Source organism: Corylus avellana, chromosome ca2, assembly GCF_901000735.1.
Source record: "Corylus avellana chromosome ca2, CavTom2PMs-1.0".
Lineage (NCBI taxonomy): Eukaryota > Viridiplantae > Streptophyta > Magnoliopsida > Fagales > Betulaceae > Corylus > Corylus avellana.
Genome location: NC_081542.1, coordinates 46,776,861 through 46,795,868, shown reverse-complemented (window position 1 = coordinate 46,795,868; position 19,008 = coordinate 46,776,861). Strand labels below are relative to the sequence as shown.

Below are 19,008 nucleotides of genomic sequence, written 5' to 3'. Positions count from 1 at the left end.
CATATTACAAATGACTAATGTTTGAAGAAGACTAAGATCTCTTAACTAATTTCATTATATTGTACGTGTTATTTTGACTGAGTTATAAATAGACTTGAAATACTTTAGCAATTAGCATGTGGGGTGTTAGGCCTCCACACGTGCGACCTACAATATTAACAAACTATACAAAACTTGTTATTACCAAAGTGTTATTTGGTGTAGGTATGCGATTAAGTGAAAGCAAATGCTAAGTCATGTTCGTGATGTTGATTTTTTTTTTTTTTTTTTCCTTATGGGAAACATAAAGTTGATTTTTTTTCAAGCACATTGCGATGATTCTTGATGCAATAATTAATTTCGTTGTTCGTTCTTCTTCTTCTTTTTATTACTTGTCCTTTTTTTTTTTGCAAAACAAAGCAAAGAGTCGGTTAATTAATTTTTCAAGTATTTGTCAAAGCAAAAAGTTTAATATTTAAGTACGTATTTTTCCGTTTAACCAAAAAAATTAGAAACAAACAAAAAAGCAAAAAAAAAAAATCTGAACTTTTTCTTAAGGTATATACAACTCAAATGGTAGATTGTGGTAGACATTGTAAAAATGAAAATTTTAGGAGAGCATTGCAAATAAAATAATAGTTAGAGGGGATCAAAATAATGCATAATGCTCATGAACAAAATAATAAATTAGCATGTTATTAAAATAAATTGATAAACTTTACATGAACTACTGAATTATATGTTAACCTAATATGTTTTTCAATTCATTATAAAACAAAAAAAAAACAAAAAAAAACAAAACAAAAACAAAAACAAAAAACTATGTAGGAGGCCGGGTCTCTACGTACGGAGTTGGAGTTGGAGTTGTGACATGAGAAACTGAATTTGCTGCTCCATCTGTCTTTGATTGGCTTCCATTTCTTGCTGCCGCTGTGTTTGTTGTCTCTTCAATATGGAGTTCACTTCCTCCTGCGTCTCTCTATGAACGGAGCTTATTTTCTCTTGCTGTGTGTGAACCTCTCTCTCTCTCTGCCTCCTCACACCTCCTCTTATACTCATCCAACTCCCTAGTGAGCTGACTAGAGGATGCGGAAGGCTAGGCCGCCGTGACCATCTTTGGGGCTATATATGACCTCTCCGCCAAGAGCTGCCGGACTTCATCATCATCACTTTCCGAGGATCCATCAGGATTAATAGGGTGCTTTTGGATACAAACAAAATTAAAGTAAAAATTTGTTCCCTAATTAGTGTAGTTAAATTTTTAAAGTAAATAAAGATTTAACAAATTATTATTGTGTAGAAATTGAATAAATTGCCTACCTCATTCTCTTCATTAATTAATATATATTGGGAGTAACAAAATATCCATTTTTCTTCTTCCCGACACACTGAGCTTCTTCCTAATCTGAGTGTACCTTTATATATATCATTTTAAACACAATTAAAAAAAAGGAAATATCCTCCAACTCATTTAAAATAGTGTCAAGTGTATATAAACATTTAAAGCGTTAGTCTAAGTTAATAAAATGCTATCAATGACATTAAAAATTTAATATGCGTTTTAAATGTTCATAGACACTTGACACTATTTTAATGGGTTGGAATATATTTCCTCCGGACTGGTTTAGAGGAAATTTTTATAGAAATTTTTGTAGACTATGTTTATAGAAATTTTTTTTTGTTCTCTCAATAAAATGACACATTTTTAATATGTAGCATATTCTAAGCGTTTTGATGCCTAAAAACACATAAATTACGTAATTTAAAAATTTACAATTTTAAAGAAATTATAGGAGATCCTGACCCAATTATTTCAGCATCTTCACTGCTGCAAGGCTTACCAATTTATTTTAATAATACACAAATTTATTATTTTGTTCAGTAATATGCATTATGCTGTTCAATAGAGAAAATAATAATCAACCCATTCGTTTATAAGAAAATTAATAACACTTTTAGGAACAAACTCTTCATCGATCGCCAATAATCCAACTCTTTGAGTGAGAAAATTTCAACTCCTCCTCGCTAATAGTTCTGTACGTACTGTTAATCTTCGGAACAAGTTGTTGCTAATTAATAATAATGTACCAATTAATACTATAGAGAACATATTCTCAACCAGCTAGTCAAAATAATTTTTGGGTTATTTGGCTAGTCACAATTCTAAAATAGAATCAAAATGAACTGCATCTAGCTTAGCAAATTGGAGAAATATTTGGTGATTGAGCTCCGTTAACTCAACAAATTAATGTATAATTTTTTTTTAAAAAAAAATCTAACGTTTTCTCTCTTTCAAAGAAGAATAATTTTACTTTGAAAAATAATATTTAAATAGAATAGTAAAAATAGATAGCTAAAATAGAGAGCCTTATTTGAGCAACTTTTTTTTTAAAAAAAATAAGTTGCTCAAATAAATAAATAAATATAATTTTTTTTTTTTAACTACAATAAAGAATAAATTTGTTGAGCCACGATAGTGACCATCTAAATTCATCCTACTAAACACTTTTAGTGACGAAAATACTTCATTATTAATGATGATACCAAAATATACGCTACATGTATTCTTGTGCTATTTCGTATTAATTACTAAATATATTCGCATACTGCATATATACATACGCATAGAAAATCTGGAAATGGATTGAATTAGCATTAATAATTTAATACACAATTACAAAAAAACAGACTAGCTATCTAGCACACAAAGGGAAAGGAAGGCCGGGTCTACTGACATAAATTTTGCTACGTGGGTTGATGCCTATTTAACTGAGGAATGCTTCACTGCATTCTACAAACCATCTCCCCACCATCTCTTCACTTTAGAATCTTGATTTTTTTTAAAATAAATAAAGAGATCGAGACAAGATGGTGGGGAGATGGTTGGTAGAATGTAAAAAAGCATTCCTCCTATTTAACTAGACCTTCATCCTTAGGTGGGATTTCATTGAGGGAGTCTTAAAGGTTGTTGGGTACATAATTTTTAAATTGATATTTAAATACATGAATATTCTACCATATGTAGTAGGTATTTTAATGAATGTGAAAGAAACAATTAAGAATGCATGTTTGGTGCACGCACGAAGACAGTAACCTATGGACTTCGGGGCTTAAATTTAGGCATCGTGGCTTGTCCTCTACCGCTTCTGTCTCAATCAAATTAACTGCGTGCATGCATGACGAGAAATCATATCGTTATTTAAAGCATGAATGAAAAACCCTTGTCCTCAGTCAATATAGAAATATTTTTAAGTATCTAAAGTTGGTAATTTCTTCTTTTAGATAATGATAAATAATAAAAATTCTTCTCTTAATTATTTTTATACAGTAAATGAGTGAATTTATTATTGAAGTTATGTGAGACTTAATGAATTCAAAAATTTAATAATAAATTTATTAAATAAATAAATAAAAAATAATTGAGATAATGATAAACAAACAATTTGTTAGGTTTACCTGCTTTAAGATAGAACTCACATATTTAAAACCTACTAATATTTTTTGGAGCTAAAATAGAGCAGGTAATTAGAAAAGGTTGAATGTTTGAATTCAACATTAGATTTTTGCAAGATCATCGACTTTAGAGGCTTCAAAAATTACACAAACGGTCCAACACAAGCCTACGTCACCGCTCCGCCGGAGAAGACCCTGATAAAGTCAACGCCATTGCACTTTGTAGAGGAGACATCTCTACGGAAGAATGCCGAAGTTGTGTCAACAAGTCAAGTCACGATCTCTTACAGTATTGTCCCAACCAGAAGGAGGCAATCATATGGTACACAACATGTATGGTGAGATATTCGAACAAACTCATATTTGGTGTTATGGAAGATAGCCCTTTATCTGCCTATTACAACACAAAGAACGTGTCCGACGTAGAAGGGTTCAACAAGGTGCTAAAACCCTTATTAGATAGGCTAAGAATCCGCGCTGCATCAGGAAGCTCTACTCTCAAGTTTGCTGTGGGAAGCGCCGCTGCCCCAGATTTTGAAACAATACATGCACTTTTGATGTGCACTCCTGATTTGGACGAGCTGGAATGCAGCAACTGCCTGAGGAAGGCTGCGGAGTATATTCCACGATGTTGTGATGGAAAGCAGGGAGGGAGATATATAGCACCCAGCTGTGATTTAAGGTACGAGGTATACAGTTTCTATGACCCTCAGCTGAGACGACATCTTCAGAAGGTATAGTACTATTCATGCTTCACGCCTTAGAAAAAAAGTTATCTTATTTTTTTAGTAACCTCCCAATAAATATGTTCTATATGGCCCCTGCTTTTACCAATATCCATGACATGCGATATATGTTTGATAGTAAAATAGGTAGATTCATTGTTCTTCTTTTTTTTTCTTTTCTTTTTTTTGCACAGGGTTAATTATTTTCATATATAGGAAAACACATGCATCAAGGAGTTGGATCAATGTTTCAAAACACTTTTACAAGATTATGGATATCTCTTATATATGTTCACGAGGTGTTTGATCATATATGTCATTGATCATATACACCAAAATTGCTTATGGCCTATACTATTTAGCCTATACTATAGTATAGGCCATAGGCCAATTTGATTATACTATACACCAAAATGGCCTATACTATTTAGCCCTATTTGGTTATATGTTAGCTTAATCTAAAGTCCTAAGTCAACTCAATGCGTTCGGGTCAAATAAGTATGCCATATCAACTATTCACTCTTGTTATCACTATGTGTATTTTCTAACATCCTCTTCCATTGCTACTGTTTGTTAGATTATTGACTAAATGATTAAATTTATCATTTTTTATTAATTCTAATTTTTAAAAATAAGTAGTGATTTAACATAGTATCAAAACAAAGGTTTTGAATTCGAATCTTGTCTCCGTAATTCACTTCCCATTTTAATTAAGCATTTTATGTGTTGGACTTCACTTATTAATTCAGATAACTTCTTCCCTGTATCCATCGGAAGAAATGTTGTAATAAAAGCAAAGTTGTGGTGTTTGCAGGAAAGGAACGTCACTCATCTAAAACTGCCGTCATTATTGATGTGCCTACTGTTGTTCCTGTTTTACTAATCATTTGTATCTACACCTTCTATTTAAGAATGAGAAAGCCAAGGGAGAAAGATGAACGTAAGTCAGAAATTGGTCTATCTTTCCTTGTTGCTAACCATTTCATTTCTATAAGTAAGAAAAAATGCATGCCACATGCATTCAGACAATTTGTGTTGCAGTTGATGTATATGCTAGTACTTTACGTACTAAGGGATACTTGTGTAAATTAGAAGAAAAAAAAAAGACAGAAAAAAAAGGGATACTTGTGTAAATAAGTAATTGCATATTTAGGGTTAATTTTTGTCTTTTAGAATATGACATAATTTGGGATTGTCTATTACTTTAAAATAAAATAGCTACCATGCATTTAGTAGACATTCAATCAGGTTTTTTATTTTTTATTTTTCCTCTAGAAATTATGGAACTAATTGTAAAGATATGAGTTTTCTTTGTGATCACTTCTCAAACAAAAACGAACAGTATTACATTAGAAGACAATTTTTGTAGCATTTGCAGTTTGGAAGAAAGGATTTCAAAAGTCATTTCTGTCGAGCCCGTTGTTGATGTACAATATTGTATGAACAAATCAAATAGCAATTGCATTACTCTTTCTTGGGCAATTAATGCACAAATCCAATTCAGATGTATTGACTTGCTCATATGAAGCAGTGGATGAAATGAGTAGTGCTGAATCATTGCAAATCGAGTTCAACATGATTAAATTTGCTACGGAGAACTTTTCTATTGCAAATAAGCTTGGAGAAGGTGGATTTGGTGTTGTTTACAAGGTAATGTGACGTTATGAATGGAAGAGCATATCATCTTTAATAAAATGTTAAGCCTAACATTATGAATTCGTGAGAGTTACATATGATATAACATGAGATATTGGATTTTTTCAGGGTAGATTTACAAATGGACAAGAAATAGCTGTGAAAAGATTATTTAGCAGATCAGGGCAAGGAGATCGAGAATTTATGAATGAAGTCCAATTAGTGGTTAGGCTTCAGCACCGAAATCTGGTAAAGCTATTAGGGTTCTGCTTGAAAGGAAATGAGAGGCTTTTGGTCTATGAGTTTGTACCTAATGCAAGCCTTGATCACTTCATGTTTGGTATGGTTGCACTTCTACTTCAATATTAAATTTTATTCACAATAATTTCTTTCTAATTGAAGCATCTAGCCTTCAATATATACATATATGCATGCTTAATAAAAAAGCATGCTTGCTTGAATTTGTAGATCCAATCAAGCGTGCCCAATTGAATTGGGATATGCGGTACAAAATTATAGAGGGAATTGCTCGAGGGCTTCTTTATCTTCATGAAGATTCTCAATTTCGTATTATTCATCGGGATCTCAAAGCTAGCAATATTCTGTTGGATGCAAATATGAATCCTAAGATTTCCGATTTTGGCACAGCAAGATTGCTAGATCAAACTCAAGACAAAACAAAGAAAATTATTGGAACCTAGTAAGTATATTAACATTGGTTAAAGGTAATAGCCAGAATACACAACACTTTTATCCCCTTTTGCATATGTGACACTGCTAAGCAGTCTTTTGTTAAAAGAATAATATTAAATACTACACCCTCATTCTACTATGTTGATATGACAGTGATCCAAGAGTTTATGTGCTTTGTTATATCAACTCAATGGAATATGGGTATAGTATGTAGCATTACTCTTGTTAAAAAATATATATATCGATCTACTGGGTGACTGATGGTGCCACATTAGGAAAGTGAGATAGAAGTTGAATAAAAGTGTAGTGTATATAGATTACTCATAAAGTAATACTATGAGTTATTTGTGTCTTAGAAACAATATGGAAAAAATCCTAAGAATTCAATGAATTTTAGCACATGAAAAAGCTATGATAGAATTTTAATTAAACTAATATTATTGATGTCCCCATGCAGTGGATACATGACTCCGGAATATGCAATGCGTGGATACTTTTCAGTAAAGGCTGATGTATTTAGTTTTGGGGTTTTAGTTATGGAGATAATAAGTGGGCAAAAAAATAGTTATATCGCTAAAGGAGAAAATATAGAAGGCCTTCTAAGCTATGTAAGTGCAATTATCTTTGTCTGCATTTATTTTTGGCTTCAAACTGTGGCTAGTGATGTAGATGATATTGTCATAGTCTTTTCTTTTCAAATTATATTGCCGAAGTAAAAGAGTAGTCTCTCCTATATAATGTCTAGTCATTTAAATTATCTTTGCAGGCATGGAAACATTGGAGGGAGGGGACAGTTTCAAATCTTGTAGATCCTACAATGAGCTCCAATTCAACAGCTGAAATAATGAAATGCATCCACATTGGGTTACTATGTGTTCAAGAAAATGTTGCTGAGAGACCAACAATTGCTTCAGTCGTTCTCATGCTTAGTAGCTACTCTATCACTCTATCAGTCCCAACAAAACCTGCATTTCTCATGTACAGTAGCACTAGACCAGACATGTCATCCCAATCACAAAATAGCTTAGAGGTTATAGAGTCTGAGTCAAATCCATGCAGTATTAGCTCTGTCCCAGCCTTGATAAATGAGGCTTCAATTATTGAGATATATGCTTGCTAGCATTTGATGGAAGAAACGTTTTACAATTTTTGTTTTGAAATAAAAAATACTACCTAATCTTGTTTGTTTGTTTGTTTTTTTTTTTTTTTCAAGAGTTCTATTTTGAAGATGATAAAATATACCGATTTATGAATGATATTGTGTTATTTTCCTTCTTCATAGCCACGTTTCATTAATTTAAATAGGAAATTCTTTATATATTTTTCTTAGCTCTTCTCTCTCTCTCTCTCTCTCTCTTTGTTGTACCCACCATTCCACACCAAAACCGTCCCTCTCAAACCTCACTAGTCACCCTATCAATCTAGTTTGCTTTGAGTGCACATGTTAGTGTCAAGTCTTACATTGAAGAAAAAATAAACAAATTAAAGTGAGTAGTTAATATACATAACTGGAACCAAACTCGATCATTACCTTAAGCTTTTGGGTTAGAGTGATATCTAAACATGTTTACTAATGTGCTCTTGATGGACTATTCCTTAAGCAATTCTTTCTACAACAAATTGGTATTAGAGCTTATGGACATAATAGTTTTAACTTTTGGCACATCAAGATGCATGCTTTGTGATGATAACAAGGCTTAGTGAATATTTTGGATGTTGATGTGCCATCACCAAAGGAAGAAATTACAAACTTGAAGAAAAAGCCCATAATGCGATTTAATTTGTTGTCTCTTTCAGATGGAGTCTTAAAAAAAGTCATCGATAAAGAAACTGTCACTAGTCTTTGGAGGAAGTATGAAAGTTTGTACATAAAGAAGTCACTATCGCTAGTGTCTTTAAATCAATGATTATATATATACCCACAAGATGAAGGAATGTCTACATGCCTCTTTGTTATTGTCTCTTTCAAATGGAGTCTTAAAAAAAGTCATCGATAAAGAAACTGTCACTAGTCTTTGGAGGAAGTATGAAAGTTTGTACATAAAGAAGTCACTATCGATAGTGTCTTTAAATCAATGATTATATATATACCCACAAGATGAAGGAATGTATACATGCCTCTTTGTTATCATCTTGATAAATTTAATAAAATTATTTTTTATTTGAAAAATATTAATATTAAAGTTGATGACGATGATAAAACATATTACGTCATTATTAATTCCTCAATTTTGCGTTTCTTCTCGTTATTCAGTCATCTGATTTCCTCATCAAAACTAATGGCGCAGCCACGCAGGGAGTCCTCCTGCTCTCCCATCACATATTTCTTTAGCTTTAAAAAAGAAAGTGCATCATGTGTATGCTTTAGGTACGCAACCAGTTTCGGAGCCAATGAAACGTGAAACATGAGTGTAAACACAAAGGGTCAAAGTCGATCGACCCGTCATTATTGAACGAGGAAGGAAATAAAAGTGGCCAAAAAAAAGTACATAAAACTCTTGTAGTCAAAAAGGAAAGCATAGAGATTAAGGAAGAAGACTCTCTATAGTTGATTAATATTAAATTAATTTTAAGAATTTGAAATATCTTCCAAATTCTAGAAATAGTCACTTGGGATTCCGTTTGTGGGACTTTGATTAACCAATCGAAATGGCTAATTAAGAGGGAAGCTGGCCTGTATGGGCAGCATCGATCCTTGACAGTTTAATTAGGATATGTTGTATTTATACTATAAGTGAAGATAGCTGACTTCATATATATATATAGTCCAATCTTGCTGCTAATTCTTTTAATTAGTGAACAATCCCCAAGATTTGCCCCGGTAATAATGCGCCGACGTTCTACGTACTTGAAAAGGATGTGAGGAAAATATTTTTCTCTTCTCTGAAAAAAAGAACCCCAATAAAATAACGCTTGCAATTTGCGATTTACGACGCACACATCCACCGGTCCCCCAAAAACAAAAAGAAAAGAGTTTTGATTGCATATATAATTTCTACTGGTTAATATTATAACAAGGGAGCTAGCAGAAAGAATATTTGCTCGGAACCAATTACTTTCTGCAATTAATTACGTGCAAGCATGCGTTTTACGCGTAGATTTCTCTAGCTTCCAATATAAAATCCATGTTTCCCAAATGAATTCTATGAATTTAAGCAACATTAATTTAAACAATTATTCAATTAAACGTAAGGGGATTTGTATCTTGTGCCGTCACACAAGGCATTTACAAGCTGAAGATGCATGCCACATCTCTAATTACTCGTGAGGTACGAACCTTTTCTCATGTCAAAAACTCAAGCTTTACTTGAACGTAACATATTCTAAAAAGTTTATCTTTTGGAGAAATTTCAGTTGCCCCCTCTAACTTATCAAACATTTTTTAATGTCTCACTCATAAACTTTAAAAATTTGTAATGTGGGGAATTTGATTTTTTTTAACCCCTTTAAATCACGCCGCCTTAGGATTTAATTTTTCATTAACTTAAATGACTAGCATATAAAATGTCCATTCTACTCCAATAAAATTTTTAAAATATTTAATTAACTCAATTGATAAAATCTTAACAATAATTATTATCAATTTACAAAAAATCAAAGTCACCAAATTTAATTTATATAATGAATTGATACATTAATTGAACAGCAAGTGAATTCTTCGAAAAATAATGAATCAAGTTTTAACATATATATTATCTTCGAAAAATACTGTGTTGGAGCTAGTCTCCTGAGACATACTTCTTCTCTGCATAGTATTTCTTCTCACTCTCAGCCTTCTTTGCATTGCGTTCCTGCATTGAAAATAAACAGCATTTCTTTTGATAAGTGAAACTGTGAAAGCAAAACAAAGCAGGAAAATCAAGCCAAAATTCTTCTGAAAAGAAAAAACAGCATCCTGAAGGAAGGTCATCAATTATTTAGATAAAGCATGAACAACATTAACACAAGAAAATAAAGAAATAATCCAATACTCCCCATTCTCCTTCCTTTACAACAAATGAGATCTGACCTACATGCCCAGTTAGATCAAACCAGAAAATACCTTTCATCGAATTGGTTCATTAATTAATACATTCCCCAACAACATGCATAATTTGCTGATTTGTATTTTCAGATCTAAAGAAATTTCTCATGTAGGCATGCAAGCAAAGCAAAAGAATAAGGAAATACCATGTAAGCCTCATGATTGGCAATTATCCTTTCGGCTACTGAAGTCGTGGTTATATTTTTGGGGCATGTGTTTGAAACAAAATTAAATGAACCAAATTTGAACATTTAATAGTTCTCTACTCGATTACCGTCTTACTCGCTAAATTGAACTTAAAACTTTCTTTTAAACTAAGAGACATACTAAAAATGTACAAGTAATTAGTAGTTATCGATCTGATCAGAAGTCACTCATATAGGCAGAGACGGAGGGAGGGGGGGACCGGGGTAGGCCATGGTCCCCCCCAAATAAGGAAAAAATAAATTAATTAAAAAAAAAAAAAAAAAAAAAAAAAAAAAGAAGAAGAAGAAGAAGAAGAAGAAGAAGTGTAAAGTAATGTTTTAAGTTTAGTTATTTGGCCCCCTCCAAAAAATAATTGGCCCTATTTTTAGATTTTTTGGTCATATCCAATAAAAACTTTTGGTCCTATTCTTAATTTTTTTGGGCCATACCCATTAAGTTTTTTTTTATTTTTGGTCCTTACTTTCAAATGTCCATTTTTTGGCCCTTACTTTCAAATGTTCACTTTTTTTAGCCTTTACGGTAGTCTTTAGTTCATAAAAAAAAAAAAACCAAAATAATTTTTTTTAATAAAAAAATTCTAAAGAACAAAAAAAAAAAAAAAAAAAAAAAAAATTTGGTTGGCCCCCTCCCATAAAATTTCCTGGCTCTGTCCCTGCATATAGGCAAAATGATTAAGAAGGCAATAATCAAATCAACAAGTAATTGGATTGCCAATTCAATGTATGCAGCCAATCGTGGCCTACCGTACCAACTGGTCCACTTGCCTTCCTTTACATAAAGAAATATTAAGCCAAAGTTGAATATTTTCAACTTATTGGATTCGTTTCAGATGATAAACATGGGCTTCTTGGAACATAGTGGCAAGTTGCAGCCCCTGCAACTTTATCATTATTTTGCTGCAACTTTATCATTATTTTACTCCTTAGCAGCATAGAATAAAATCTTCCAATGTCACAGAAAACACAAGGGCACTGAGAATGGGGTCTTCATCAAGACTACTCTCTTTCTTCTTCTATGGCTTCCTTATACATCTTGAAACGTGAAACGTGAAACATGAGTGTAAACACAAAGAGTCAAAGTCGATCGTCGACCCGTCATTATTGAACGAGGAAGGAAATAAAAGTGGCCAAAAAAAAGTATATAAAACTCTTGTAGTCAAAAAGGAAAGCATAGAGATTAAGGAAGAAGACTCTCTATAGTTGATTAATATTAAATTAATTTTAAGAATTTGAAATATCTTCCAAATTCTAGAAATAGTCACTTGGCATTCCGTTTGTGGGACTTTGATTAACCAATCGAAATGGCTAATTAAGAGCCCGTTTGGGAGTGCGATTTCAATAAGTGCGATTTTAAAAATTGTATTTTTAAAATCGCTACTTTTTAAAATCGCACAGGCGTTTGGTAAAACATACTAAAAAGTACATTTTTTATCAATTGAATGTTTGGATAACATTAGCATATAATTGCGGTTTCATGACCAAATTACCAATAAGGATGAACAAGACAGAGAGGATGAAGAAAACAAAAAAAAAAAAGAGAAAAGAAAAGAAGGGTTTTAATATATTTTAGGTGGGTATTCTTGGTATTTTTTTTCATTCCCGTTCTAAAAAATGTAACTATTGCGCCAAATATCTTTTTAATAGAAATTGTGATTTTGTTTTAAATTCGCACTTTTTCAAATAAGCACCCTCTAATCAGCTTATGGAAATCGTATATTTTTTTGCGATTTTAAAATTTGCGTTTTTAAAATCGCAATCTCAAACACCCTAAAGTTGCGATTTGGTTTAAAATCGCAGATTATTTTTTTTAAAATGCACTCCCAAACGCACCCTAAGAGGGAAGCTGGCCTGTATGGGCAGCATCGATCCTTGACAGTTTAATTAGGATATGTTGTATTTATACTATATATATGTGAAGATAGCTGACTTCATATATATATAGTCCAATCTTGCTGCTAATTCTTTTAATTAGTGAATAATCCCCAAGATTTGCCCCGGTAATAATGCGCCGACGTTTTAGTCGGCTACGTACTTGAAAAGGATGTGAGGAAAATATTTTTCTCTTCTCTGAAAAAAAGAACCCCAATAAAATAACGCTTGCAATTTGCGATTTACGACGCATACATGCACCGGTCCCCAAAAAACAAAAAGAAAAGAGTTTTGATTGCATATATAATTTCTACTGGTTAATATTGTAACAAGGGAGATAGCAGAAAGAATACTTGCTCGGAACCAATTATTTTCTGCAATTAATTACGTGCAAGCATGCGTTTTACGCGTAGATTTCTCTTCCAATATAAAATCCAGGTTTCCCAAATGAATTCGATGAATTTAAGCAACGTCAATTTAAACAATTATTCAATTAAACATAAGGGGATTTGTATCTTGTGTTGGAAGTCCCACATTATCTGGGTATTAAGGAGATGAGTCACTTATAAGATGAGAAGAAACCTCAACTCATGAGCTAGCTTTTGAGTTGAGTTAGGCCCAAGACCCATTTCTAATATGGTATGAGAGCCTAACCCAATTGGCTGTGGCCCACCGTCACCCATTGTCGCACGTGTTGGCTTGGATGTCCTCCTGCCACACTTGAAGGGCGTGTTGGAAGTCCCACATTGCCTGGGTATTAAAAAAATGAGTCATTTATAAGGTGAAGGGAAACCTTAACTCTTGAGTTAACTTTTGAGTTGAGTTAGGCCCAAGACCCATTTCTAACATCTTGTGCCATCACACAAGGCATTTACAAGCTGAAGATGCATGCCACTGTGTAATATAGTATGATTCGTATCCAAACAAAGTCCAGCCCCTATTTCATTGCACCCCTCCCTTCAACTGCTCCAGGTCTACCTCCCCAGTCCCCTCCAACCTTTCCCCTCATGCTCGTGCATCCGAACGTTTTCTTTCTCTGTCTTTATTGGTAAAGGAAAATTCTCTGATTTTCTGGGAGAAGTTGCAGGGAAGAGGATTAGTTGGTGGATATAAAGGGGACAGAGAATGTGTGGTTAATTTCCTTAAATTATTAAAACTTGTCAATGTTATCCAATGACAAAAATATCCTCCATAAAAATAAAAAAATAAAAAGAGGTTTCATTATTCCTTGGCTCGTGTAATTTAAGGCCATGGCACAAGCTAGTCGGACGTCTCCGACTCTTACAAAAGCGCAGCTAGCGTCATAGAGGCAGATCATGGTGGCAATGATATATATGATGAAAGAGCTTGGTGGAAGGTTGAATCAACTGCGAAGGGCTAGTTATTGTAATTTGTAAAGCTCAGAAGAGAAAATGCGGGTCTGCTCATTGCGCTTCCATTAATATGATAAATGATGGGGAATTGGGTCCATCCGTCTAACAAATTTGGAAACCGAATATTTTGACTCGATCTTCTAATTAAGAATACGTGTGGATACTGCTTTTTACGCTTCCTTTGTGTGAGAAGGAAGTTTCACGTACAGTGGGGCATCTAATTAGCACTAATCTGCATGTCATTAAGAGGAAAACACATACTAATTAAATTGTAGACGTACATTTACACAAACAATTGAGAATGCGCGTTTGCGCAAGAAGACAGTAACGTGTCCATGGACTTCGTGGCTTGTCCTCTCCCACTTGTGTCTCGATCAAACCGCGTGCATAACTAATCAGATTTATTTGTATTCAAAGCATGCATGAGAAACCCCGGTCCTCAGTCAATGTAGAAATATTTAAGTACGTAAAGAGGGTCATTTCTTCTGTTATCTTCCACAGACAAATAATTTTTTAGGTTTACGTGCTTGACCCTGATTCCCGGACCAGCTAATATTGCACTGATCAACTTTTTGAATAGAAAAAAACTCTCATGACAGACTCACATTTTTAAAACCTACTAATACTTTTTGAAGCTAAAATAGAGCAGGCACTAGGTAATTAGAAAAGGTTAAATATTTGAATTCAACATTAGATTTTTCAAGATCACCGCCTCACCCTTCTCAATAAAAAGCCTCTTATATTAATTTTACGCACTGCGCAATGGTTTCCTCTAGATTGCTTCTCTTCCTCTCTGCCATTTTCATATTCACTGCTCAAGCAGTCGCGCAACCAGCCTTCCTTTATCATTTCTGTTTAAACAAGGGAAACTACACCGCTAATAGTACTTACGAGGAAAACCTCAATCACCTTCTCCCCTCCCTCTCATCCAACACCGAAATAGACTATGGCTTCTACAACTCTTCTTATGGCCAAAGCTCTGATCAAGTACATGCAATAGGACTTTGTAGAGGAGATGCTAACCCAGATGTTTGCCGTGGTTGCCTCAATAACGCTACGTCTCTTCTCAAGCAGCGCTGTCCAAATCAGAAGGAGGCAATTGGATGGTACGACTACTGTATGTTACGATACTCAAACCGCTCTATTTTTGGCGTCGAGGAAACTAGTCCAAGTTTCCAAAGGCAGAACCTGAACAACGTATCAGCCAATTACGTGAATCAATTCAACGATGATCTTAGGACCTTGATGGACAGCCTAAGGACTGAAGCTGCAGCAGGCGGTTCTCGTCGCAAGTTTGCTGCAAAGAATGCAACTACAGCAGAATTTAAAACATTATACGGACTTGTGCAGTGCACACCTGATTTGTCTGAGCAAGATTGCAACGATTGCTTACGTGGGGCGATTGAAGGTATTCCACAATGTTGTGATGGAAAGCAAGGTGGGAGAGTCGTTAGACCCAGCTGTAATATCAGGTTTCAGGTCTACCCATTCTATAGCTCGACAGCGACTGCGTCATCTCCAGTAGCACCACCAGTATCTCCTCCTCCACCATTAACCAACACCAGTACAACAAAAGGTACGTACCCATATAATGCCTTTGTGCTTTTAACATAACAAAACAAATTATGGGGTCATAAGATGTTGCTTAAAGTTATTTATGCTACTAAGATTATTTCTCCAGATCCAGAAGTAATGCTAATTACAAAGTCAACCCTCAAAATCTTCTAATGAGAAGAGATATATGGTTTTTGTAGGGAGCGAGAGCAACACATCCAGGACTGTCATCATCATAATTGTGCCAATCGTTGCTTTTGTTGTACTAGTCATCTCTATCTGCATATACTTCAGAGTAAGGAGGAAGCCAAGAGTGAAAATTGAAAGTAAGTAAAAGTTCGGTTTTTTTTATTTATTAGTCAAACAGCTACGCCTTGTGACTATCGCAGAAGAAGTTATTGGCTATTACAATTACAAATTTTCCAGCATTTATTAGCTTTAAACGTGATATAATTTGGGAATTACTTTTATATATATATAAGACGATAATTATTTGGGAAATTAAACTAAGGTTTGAATTAGAAACGTTCTGACGATAAGTGACTTCCAATAACAAAATGGAATATATATATATATATATATTATTTCGATCATTAGTATTGAAAACCCCGTTGATTTTTTGTGCATACATTTTAAATTGTGTTACTCATTAATAATATGAATCTAATTTATCCATTTGATCGTTGACTTTCTTTTGTGAAGCTGATGATGAAATTAGAAGCGTGGAATCCGTGCAATTTGACTTTGGCACTATTAGAGTTGCAACAGATAACTTTTCTGAAGAAAATAAGCTTGGCCAAGGTGGATTTGGGGCTGTTTATAAGGTAATTTGATATAATCTTATGGAGAAGGGTACCATCCATATATATGTGAAAACATGTTAATTTTCAAATCCTTTGTGGTTACATGCACTTCATTATTAATTGTATGTTAACAGGGTAGGCTTTCGGATGGACAAGTTATAGCTGTAAAAAGACTATCAAAGAATTCTGGACAAGGAGATTTGGAATTTAAAAATGAGGTCTTATTAGTGGCTAAACTTCAACACCGTAATCTAGTTAGGCTCCTTGGCTTTTGCTTGGAAGGAAATGAAAGACTATTAACATATGAGTTTGTGCTGAATGCAAGCCTTGATCACTTCCTTTTCGGTAAGTTTGCACATCTCTTTTAGGTAGACAGTTTGGTTGGGTACACCTCCACATATCTTATTTCATTGAATCATATACTTGCTTGGATTTGCAGATCCAATTAAGCGTTTACATTTGGATTGGCAAAGGCGCTACAAGATTATAGGAGGCATTGCTAGAGGGATTCTTTACCTTCACGAAGATTCTCGACTTCGTATTATTCATCGTGATCTTAAGGCTAGCAACATTCTTTTAGATGCAGAAATGAACCCGAAAATTTCTGATTTTGGCATGGCAAGATTGTTTTTATTGGATCAAACTCAAGGAAATACAAATAGAATTGTTGGAACCTAGTAAGTATTCCATTGTATTTGGGGAGAGTTGATGTTTACTTTGTACCAAAGAAACAACATCAAAGTTCTAACTAAGATTTAACTCATTCTTAAAATCTAGGGAAACTATCAATTTTGAAGATAAGTATGGAAAGCTCTATTACCATATCCCAATTAATACATATTATTGATGTTGACATGCAGCGGATATATGGCTCCAGAGTATGTTATGCATGGACAATTCTCTGTAAAATCTGATGTATTTAGTTTCGGTGTTTTAGTATTGGAAATATTGAGTGGACAGAAGAACAATTGCTTCCGAAATGGAGAGAATGTCGAGAATCTTCTAAGCTATGTAAGTACAATCATACTTGGGAACATTTACCTTGTCCTATAACTGTGGCACCAGTAAATTCACACATGGAAATTATCATAATTATAATAGAACTTTCTATCTGATATTGTGTTTGCCTATCTAAATCATTTATTGCAGGCATGGAAAAACTGGAGAGAGGGGACTGCTTCAAATATTGTGGATCCAACAATAATAAGGCCAGGCTCGACAACTGAAATTATGAGATGCATCCACATTGCGTTACTATGTGTTCAAGAAAATGTAGCTAATAGACCAACCATGGCTATAGTGGTTCTCATGCTTAATAGCTACTCCATCACTCTTGTAGTACCCTCGGAACCTGCATTTTTTATGCACAGTAACATTGACTTAGAAACAACATCTCAATGGGAGCAAAGCACACAGGTTTTAGAGTCAAATGAAAGACCTAATGGCAACTCTGTCCAAGCCTCAGTAAATGAGGCTTCAATTACTCAGCTCTACCCGCGCTAGTGCTTTGTAGAAGTAAGAGTGTATATTTTGGAATGTTAAACTACTTTGGGACATGATTCTGTATTTTGTACCATGTAGTATATTAAATTCGTTGTTCCTGTTTGTATGCAGCTACAACTATTTCTTTGATAATAATATTGTCCTTTATAATCAAATGGAACATTTTTCTGCCTGTTTCGGTAGTAGTAATTGTGTTAGAATATTAATTAAAAGAAATGTTTGGAGCACTAACTCTATCTTTTATTAACAGAGACTTAATAAAGTGATATATAGCTCATTCATTAAAGAAGAACAAAATAATTAATTATGAGAAATGTAACGAGTATCAATCTAAATTTTTTTTTTTTGATAAAACGTGGCATTTTATTGAATCATATCTGAGGACCTAGAACAATGCGTTCTGCCTCAACTATCAAATGAATACAATCTGGAGGATCACTTCCCCAAACATTTTCCACACAACCACGTAGAGCCTGCTGAGCTAATACATGTGCAGCCCCATTAACCTGTCGTGGAGCATAAGTCATTTGCCAACTCGGAAAGCCATGCAGAGAATGCCGAATATCGGCTACAAGCTGACCTCTGCAGCTATCATCGGGCTCCATTGAGTTTACCGCTTCCACCAAGCCCTTAGCATCACTCTCCAGCACCAATCTTAAAATGCCCAGGTCTTTGCTTAACTCAATAGCCATTAAAGCTGCCCAAGCTTCCGCAGAAGTAGGATCCACCCAACCTGACCTGAACTTGCTTTTCCCTGCACACATGTTGCCCAAAGGATCCCGTATGATAGCCCCTAGGCCCACCCGTCCCTTTTCCGTATCAATCCCGGCGTCACAATTCACCTTAAACCAGCCTTGGGGGGGAGCCGTCCACTTGGGTACAACAGGGGAGGAGCTTTCAAACTGCTTTACTGTCCGTGCCTTTTGAAACTCCTCCACCCCCAGTATAGCCTGCTGTATAACAAGACTGGGGTGTAAAAAAGAGCCCTCATACAGGAAAGCATTGCGCCTTAACCAAATTCTTCTAGTTATTCCCACAAAATGTTGAAACTCCACCGTGGAACATTTCCGCAGCATATCTTCAACCACGAACAGAAAGTCTGTTTCTGGGTAGCAGCTCTTTTGAAAAGCCACACTCCCAACACTCCATACGTCCCTTGCTGACGCACATTGCCACAGTATGTGGAATGTA

At 34.4% G+C, this 19,008-nt stretch overlaps 1 pseudogene; it reads left to right on the top strand.

Moving 5' to 3' along the window:
- The window catches only part of LOC132170031 (uncharacterized), an 18,333-nt pseudogene extending 516 nt beyond the window's left edge, over positions 1–17,817 (top strand).
- The last annotated feature ends 1,191 nt before the right edge of the window (positions 17,818–19,008 follow it).